This window comes from Chiloscyllium plagiosum, chromosome 2 (assembly GCF_004010195.1).
Source record: "Chiloscyllium plagiosum isolate BGI_BamShark_2017 chromosome 2, ASM401019v2, whole genome shotgun sequence".
Classification (NCBI taxonomy): domain Eukaryota; kingdom Metazoa; phylum Chordata; class Chondrichthyes; order Orectolobiformes; family Hemiscylliidae; genus Chiloscyllium; species Chiloscyllium plagiosum.
The window spans coordinates 85,717,236-85,725,037 of record NC_057711.1 but is presented as its reverse complement, the minus strand read 5'-3'; the positions used below and the strand labels follow the sequence as shown (position 1 = coordinate 85,725,037).

Below are 7,802 nucleotides of genomic sequence, written 5' to 3'. Positions count from 1 at the left end.
GCTTCAAATTTAGTGATGCATTTTAAAAATGTTTTTCCATTGGCCTTTCAACTGTCCTGTGTTGTGGGTGTTTTTACTTTTGTGCCAAAAATGCAACTTTAGTTGATTTCAGTATAAAATAAGATTTCATTGAGAAACAGTATTGTTCTCAGCAATTATCTCTTCAATGTTGCAAAAGTTAAAAATGTAGGTGGTGTGAAGCAATGGGTTAGAAAATACAAATTAGCTGTTCAGCACTAAGTCAGCTTCCCAACTCCAACTTTACGCAACAAAAGTCTGTGTGTGGCTAGGTTTCAAAATTGTCTTAAATGCCATTTCACCCTAAGCTAATGAGATCTCCATTACCGTTCAAGGTTCATATAGTTGTCCTGATTGTGAAACTCAGTTTGCAGTCTGGATGCTCTGCAGTTGTGTAACTTTGAATTGCCCAACACTGAATAAACTAAATAACCTATCCAGTGTTAATGGTAAATTAGAATTACAAAATGACCAGATTAAATCATGCAGAAGGAAATAAATTAGAGCATCAGAGCAACCAGAAACCCAAGAAAATGGAAGGGATAATTGCCCCCAACCTCCACTTTGACAAGTTGAAAATCACACAGCAGCCACTACACCACAGTGATTGTGACTTAGGCAAACGTTCGACAGACATCAGACACCCACCAAGAGTACAGACAATTGTGAAGGGAAGAATGCGGAACTGGTCAGCTAGAAGATTAAATGTATGGAATTCATATTCCTCCTAGCCCCTGATTGAATATCTATTAAAAATATTAAAGACGAGATATGACCTTATATGGTCTGTTTACAGATTGTTAGTTAGGACACATAATATCAAATGCCAATTGACAGAGCCTGCATTGTATTTATTTAGCTCACTTGTGTTTCAGAATTGCTTTGGGGGTTTACAACCAACATAGAATAACAAATTGTTACACTATAAGTAAGCTCATGGATAAACCAGAAAACTAGATGGATGCTTTGGCCATCCACTTTCGCAAAGAACTGGAAAGAGTTTCAGCTGCATTGAGAGTTGAGACAAGACAATTAGTTTCATTTTCAGCCAGTTGTAATCACTGTCCTGCGGGTCAAAAACCATAAAAACCCATCCTTGTATAACTCAAATTCTTAGTTGAAAAATATCAAGTGAAATCGTAATTTCTGACAGTCTTCCTTGTTTGCAATATAGTCAGGATGATTTTACCAGTTGGGTAGACAGCCAGATGGTGGGCGAAAACGCATGTCACCAAAATACACGTTGGTTGGTGAGCCTTCCATCTGAACGTTACTGCTGAGGAGGGTCTTCTGAGACATTTCTGCAGAGCACTGTAAGTAGGATACTTTCAGTCTGTAAATACTGATTGGATACTAATACAAAGGAAAAATGACTTCTATGGTGTCTTTCTTTAAAAGATAGCCTTTATCATCTCCTTATCATCGTCATAAAATAGGATTTGAGGAATTTTCACATGAAATTAATGGCCTATGATAAAAATTGTAATTTTTGTAGAAATGATTAATAGTAGTAGCAAGTGTCTTGATGTAACTACTAAAGTATCGGATTACTATTTTTAAAAAGTGAACAGTGTTATGCTGCATCATTCCCAGTTGCAGCAATTAAAATGACTGTCTAAATAGAGTTTAAGTTTCATTTTGGGGGTTGATCCATAGGTCATTGAATTCTTATGAATAAATCCAATTGGAGACCATTTGGCCATGCTGCCATTTACATAGTTGTAGAAAAAATGGGCCAAAGATCTCAGTTATGCTGATAAGACCCCATGGAAAAAAGGCAAGGTGGCCAATTGTTGAGCATTAAAGCGGATTGGCAATTTAATGGGAGGATTATATGAGTGGAATTTTTAGATTAACAATTTTAATATAATAGGATTTACTGCTGAATTTTACTTTTACAAAAACTTGGGAAATTAGACAGGGGTGGCACGGTGGCTCAGTAGTTAGCACTGCTGCCTCACAGCACCGGGGACCCGGGTTCGATTCCAGCATCAGGCGACTATCTGGAGTTTGCACATTCTGTGTGGGTTCCTCCGGGTGTTCTGGTTTCCTCCCACAGTCCAAAGATGTGCAGGTCAGGTGAACTGGCCATGCTAAATTTCCCACGTGCAAGGATGTGTAGGTTGAGTATTAGTCAGAAGTAAATATATGGTAGGGAATGGGTCTGGATGGGTCAGTGTGCACTTGTTGGGCCTAAGGGCTTGTTTCCACACTGTAGGGATTCTAATTCTAATGCTTCAATTTGTGTGTGAAGCATGGTAACTACTGTACACTGTAAGAGCTTATGGGGTAATTTCTAAATTAGATCTGAAACTGTACAACCAACCCATTAATAGACAATGTACTGGTCTAAGTGAGAAACCCTGAGGAATCTGCAAACCTCCCTCGCCCATGTGATTTATCCAGTCAATATGCAGATTAAAATCATCTATAACAATTGCAGTCCCCTTCTTACTCCATTATTTCCTGACTTGTACTTTGTCCTACAGTGAAGCAATTTTTGAAGGGTTGGTGGATGATTCCTGTTCATGACTTCTCTCCCCTGCTATTTCTTATTTCCACTTAGATTCCACAAGTAGTGAGAGGACACAGAACTGGAGGACACAGCCTCAGAGTGATGGGACGACCCTTTAGAACTGAGATGAGGAGGAATTTCTTCTGTCAGAGGGCAGTGAATCTGTGGAACTCATTGCCACAGAAGGTTGTGGAGGTCAAGTCATTGAGTCTTTAAGACAGAGATAGATAGATAGGTTTATGATTAGTAAGGGGATCAAGGGTTGTGGTTAGAAGACAGGAGAATGGTGTCAAGAAACATGTGAGTCATGATCGAAAGGCAGAGCAGACTCAGTGAGCGTAATGGTTGAATTCTGCTCCTACATCTTATGGTCTTATCTTCTATTGCAGCTCATATCATGACTCACCTCAGCACTGATGCCTTTCTATATTAACAATGTTATCTCACCTCTACTTTATTTTTGCCTATTTTTCCAGAACATTGAATACCTATGAATACTGAGTTGCCAGTCCCTGACACCCTGTAACCATGTCTCTATAATAGCTATCAAGTCATATTAATTTTTTTTATTTGTCTATCTTGTCTACCTATCTCACCTATCTGGTTATTAATGGTGTTAATACAGAAAAGAGCCTTATGTTTTGATATTTTACCAAAATTACTTATTCTGGTTCCAATTTCTGCTGTACAATCTGCTTACATTTTCTGCCCTTTCATGTCATACCATTTTAGTTTTCATCTCTCTACTGCCCTTCAACTCTTCTCTCGTTTCTTTTTTAAAACTTTCCTTTCATCTGACCTTCTCTCTTAATAATTAGATAAAGTTCATATACTACACTAATTAGAGAATTTATTGGCCCTAGCGTGGATCAAATGAAGCCTATCCCAATGCAACAACTCTCTTCCCGAATACTGTTGCCAGTGCCCCACTTCTGCCAAACCATTCTTTGAGCCACACGTTTGCCTCTTTAGTCTTAATTACCCTATGCAATTTGCACATGTATCAGTTAATATTCCTGAGATTATTATTTTTGTTAGTTTGCTTTATAATTTAGCTCTCAGTAGAACATTTTTCCTAGTCCTAGCTATGTTGTTGGAACTTGTATGGACCATGACTGCCAGACCCTTCCCCTCCCACTCCAAGTTGCTTTCTGGCTCAGAAGAAACATCCTTAACAAAAACTGAAATTGCTAGCACAACTCAGCAGATCTGGCAGCATCTTTGGGAAGCAAGAAGAGTTAACGTTTCAAGTCTGGTGACTCTCCTTTAGAAACATACTTCACATTAGCACCATGTCAGCAACACAGACCTCGGGACTCTCCCTCGGCTGCAGGGAATGGTATCTATTCTCTTAACTCTGCCGTCCCCTATTATTAATAATTTCTCTTTTCTCTCTCCATTTGATGTTTGAGCAGTATGCTCATTCTCCCTGCAGCATGTGTCCTAAACACACCAGGAGCAAAACATATAGGTACGCTTTGCTTAATAGGGGATCAACAGTAGCAAGAGAAGGCAGGCAAATAGGGTTGAGAAATCATGACTTAATAGCTGAGCAGACTTGATGGTCTGAATAGCCTAATTCTACTCCTGTATCTTGTGTTATCAGATTGAAAAAGCTCTCTCCCACTTTTCTTTACTGCTACTGCTGCACTCTCACAATCTGTTTCACATGACACTGTCTTGCTACACGTTCTTCCCAGTCTGCTTCATAATGACGCTAATCTGCTGCACACTCCTTTCAGTCTCAATTAACAAATTTTGTGCCAATCAAGGGCAATAGCTTGAAATGTTATTTCGATTCTGATTAGTGTTTACAATTTTTTATCATTTCAAAGCAACATTACTGAGAATAGCTTTCAGTCTCAGAATTGATTCTGATTCCACATGAGATTTGAACTTGTGTCCCTGGAATATTTTTCCATCTCCTGCCAAGTTAAGGAAGTACAAAAGGAGATGGTTGTGAGGAAGGCTTTCTGTAAACCATGATTCATCCATTTACATCAGCCTTGCAGCAAGTTGTGAGGAAGTGGAGTTACACTTCAGGTCATAGCTGATCAGTACTGTCATGACTACTGCTAGCTACACGTTGCATAGTACCAGCAGATATCCTTGCAGCAGATGGCATGAAAATGTATTTGTTCTCTTCTGATAGACATTATTTGAAGACAATTTCTCTCTGGAATGCCAGACTGATATGCCACCACTTACAGAAATAGCTGACTGCAGCTTGTCAAGTATGGCCAATGAGGCTTTACTGCTTCCGAAACATACTGACATGAATTAGTTCATGCAATGCAACTGAAAGCAGCATATTACTATGACTGGCTGCTTGTTAGGTAGTGTCAACATTTTAGTTGTTAGAATTTCTTACAGTAGTGTTCCTGTTGAGGCATTGCTGTCACAATTTCCTTCATTGACAATAATTGCCTGTCGAACTGAAATGTTGTCCCCTCTATCTGTAGGAGTAGATGTGTGAAAACAGTCAGTAGACACAGAGCACTTGATGTGAACACTGATGTGACTGGCATCTCTCTATAGCATTTCAACTTAGATACCCAGGAAGTGAAACATAGAGTTGGAGCCAAATGTTTATATCCTTACAAGTTTCATTACTCACATAGACAATGTACATTGCATAATGTGCACCAACTACAGTTTCAGACTGTTGCTGTATATATGAGTAAAACTAAGTTCCTAATTAATGCCCATCATTTGAAACAACTTAACAAATAATTTATATAGAGATCATTTTCTTCCTACATTCAGAGAGGAAAATTCCTGCTGATACAAATTTAAGTGGGAATGTAACTTGTGAGGAGGACATAAAAACATTCCAAAGAGATATGTTCAATTTAAGTAAGCTAGCACATTAAGCATAATATGGGGATGTGTGATGTTATTCACTGTGGTCATAAAAATAGAAAATTTTATTTTAAAAGTTGTGAAACCTCAGAATGTTACTATTCTGCAGGACTTAGACATACTCATATGAGGAACATAGAATGTTAGCATGCAGTGTAAGAAAGAATATACTTGCAGTGGAGACATTGCAAAAAAGGTTCACTAGACTGGTTCCTGGGGTAAGAGGTTTAATGGCGAGAGGCCGAGTAAATTAGTAAATTTCTGGTGTTTGGAAAATGAAAGTTGATTTCATTGAAACATGCAATATTCTGAAGATGATTAACAGTGTAGGCACTGAAAGGTTGTTTCCCCTAGCTGGAGAATATAGAACACAAGCACAGTTTCAGAATATGTGGTTGATTATTTCAGGCTAAAATGAGGAGACATTCTTTCATTCAGATGGTTGTTAATTTTTTTAGTTGTTGTTGGTCCATCATTGATAATATTTAACCCTGAGATAAATATATTTTTGGTAACTCAAGGGAACATGGGGAGCAATCAGAGAAACAAGGAGAATGGTTAGGGAAGTGGAGAAGACTTGATGTAGAAGATTAGCAATAACTATATTGAGTGGAGGATAGGCTTGACAGGTCATATCACCTACTCCCTTTCCTCTTCCTTACATTCTTATCTTCCTATTCCTCTTTCTTATAGTCTTGTCTTCTAATTCTTGTTGTTCAATTCATTTCTTGAAAATACTGTTGTTGGAAAGAAATGTATAGTTTAAATTAACTGGAATTCTTACATTTTAAGTGTCAACTGGAAAAAAAATAAAAATAATTGGCCAAAATACATTTACACGGCTATTTTTATGACTTTCTCATGGCTTTCCAGATGACTGAATGAATTTCTTAAACTAATTCTGGAGTGTTGAGGTAGTTGATCTCAGTCAGCACGGCAGCAGGAATGTTACAATGGTTCTTAAGTGTACTCATGCGGGGACCAAGTTGACCAGGTTATTGTTCCTGACTGGTATCTGACTGCTGGAGATCCACTTGTGGATGTCAGGTAAGCAATGTTTTTGGATACTGCAAAATATTTGAATTTGTCTATGATTCCCACCCCAGTAGAACTGCCTAGTTATACCATACTATACTAGCATGTCTGAGCTTAACAGACTAAATGATCAATGCACCAGGCTGGAATAGCACCTGCAAGAGAAATGGGAATGCCAGAAACCTGACGTGGGGAGATCACCACTCACTGTGTACCCAATTGTTCCTATTTTATAATCATTTTATTTTATGGAGCTAAGTTAACGGACTGAAATTTATAATGCAGATGTATCAATGTTGAAAGGAGTATATATAAAAGCACAAGTTAAATGGGAAAATCTAAAAATAAACGTTAACTACTTATTGCAGATCTGTTTTTGAACTTCATAGAATCAAATATGTCATATCCTGAAAGTATCTTTTACAGATCTTGGGAATAGAGTTAATGGCAATTGATTGATAGATTGATTTTCTGAGTTATTTATTTCTACCCAATGTGGCCTCACTTGATCCTCCTAAGGTTTCTTCCCTTTGCACTGCTCAGTCACAGACGTGGTATGGTGCAGAAGGAGGCCATTTCGTCCGTCATGCCTGCACCAGCTCTTCAAATGAGCATCATTACCTACTGCTGATCCCCTACTTTCTTCCTCATACATTATTTAAATAACACTCCCCCTTTGAATACTTCAACAGCTATAAATGCAAGTGCATATCATTCATAACAATTTCTATGACAATAACGTACATAACTTGTTTGCAGTTTATGCATATCAAGAAATGTAACTTTTAAGATGATGTTTATTACTACTCAGTAACCTTCTGATTAATAATAGGAATCTCTGGTGCAAATTTTATACATCTTTCATAAAGTGACAAGCTTCAGTCACACACAATGATTTGATATTTCTAATTTTTCTCCGTTTCTATTTGCAAAAAGTGCACTGATGCATGGCAAAAATAACTCAAAATATTATCAAATTCAGCAAAAACAAATAACAAGCAACATTTCAAAACCACTGCCTTGTGTTTTAATTGTGGGTCAAATTAACTTCTGATAGAAGTCACGTATTTGACTGATAGAACATTTTAACATTTAACTTATAATATTTTCTAGTGGAATCTCATTTTTCTTTTATTCTTTCATGGGATGTGGGTGTCAATAGCAAAGCCTGAATCTGTTGCCATCCCAAATTGCCTGTCTCTTTGTCGGCTACGTAGAACAGTCCATCTTCCGTAGTTACACCGGCACCACTCCCCACCTCTTCCTCCGCTATATTGATGACTGCATTGGCGCCACCTCGTGCTCCCGCGAGGAGGTTGAGCAGTTCATCAACTTCACCAACACATTCCACCCTGACCTTAACTTTACCTGG

The 7,802-nt window shown here is 38.0% G+C and overlaps 1 long non-coding RNA gene across 2 annotated transcripts in view; it reads right to left on the bottom strand.

Moving 5' to 3' along the window:
* Positions 1-979: 979 nt before the first annotated feature.
* The window catches only part of LOC122561584, a 57,015-nt gene continuing 50,192 nt past the window's right edge, over positions 980-7,802 (bottom strand). Inside the window, exons 3-4 of one of the 2 annotated variants that reach the window (XR_006315043.1) lie at positions 6,058-6,132; positions 981-1,024 (exon numbers count right to left, since the gene is read on the bottom strand). This is a non-coding gene — a long non-coding RNA (uncharacterized LOC122561584). Of the gene's footprint in view, positions 1,025-6,057; positions 6,133-7,802 lie in introns of both variants that reach the window. The other variant, XR_006315045.1, reaches the window with a different exon arrangement.